The sequence below is a fragment of the Mastomys coucha genome, chromosome X (genome assembly GCF_008632895.1).
Source record: "Mastomys coucha isolate ucsf_1 chromosome X, UCSF_Mcou_1, whole genome shotgun sequence".
Taxonomy (NCBI): domain Eukaryota; kingdom Metazoa; phylum Chordata; class Mammalia; order Rodentia; family Muridae; genus Mastomys; species Mastomys coucha.
The window spans coordinates 52,349,823-52,350,902 of NC_045030.1; positions in this window are offsets into that span (position 1 = coordinate 52,349,823).

The window sequence follows — 1,080 nt, forward strand, 5'->3', positions numbered from 1 at the left end:
TTTTGTAGCCCTGGCTATCCTGGAACTTGCTCTGTAGACTAGTCTAGCCTCAAACTCACAGAGGTCTGTCTGCCTCTGCCTCCTGAGTGCAGGGTTTAACAGCATGCACCGCTACCACCTGGCTTTGACATTTTTCATCTAAATCTGCTTTAGGGGATGATTATTGAAAATATCAATTCCAGAATAAAATAAATACATTTTATATTATAAAGACATTATAGATATTGCTTCTTGTTATTTCTAGAAACTCACAATATGCTGAAGGACTGAGGCAAGAGGACCCTTGAACCCAGCAGTTTGGGTGCAGCATGGAACAGTACAGTGAGATCCAATCTCTTAACAACAGCAGCAAATTAATAATAAACATAAATTGGTTTAATACAAACTCAATAATGTCTGCTAATAAAGAAAACTTTGGAAATACTATTAAAATTATGATAGTCATGTACAATTATTAAACAACTGAATAAATAATTTAATAATGCATAATTAAAACAAAATCAGTACAAAACATATTTTTTTTGTGATAGGAACAATGAGAAATTTATCGTGTCCTTTTAATTAAAAACTAGATTTTACCTGAATTTTAGTAAAATATTCATCAAATTCCAAAAGAATGTGATAAACATTTCATTAGGATATGAACCTATTGTGAAATATTATATTTCTAGAAATAAAAACTTCAAACTTACAAAGGTAGACCCAGTGACAATTATTTTTGCCAGAAACATCTGAATAATTTATATATATATATATGTGTGTGTATGCAAATTGGTATAAACGCTACCCAAAAGTTGGCAGTAACCTCTTTCTACTGAATGTGAAGAATGTGATATTAATAGTTACTTCCCCTAATTTTTTGAGACAGTCTCCTATAGTCCAAGCTGGCTTCAGATTTACTATGTAGCCAAGGATGAATTTTAACCTCTGATCCTCTTGCCTCTCCCTCTCCAGGGCAGGCATTGTACCAAACGAACTAGTCTTCCTATCTTATTATTATTGTTACTCTTCTATGGGTATAGATCACTAGAGGCATCAGATTTTTTATAAGAAATGATCAAGTGATAATTTCTATTACAT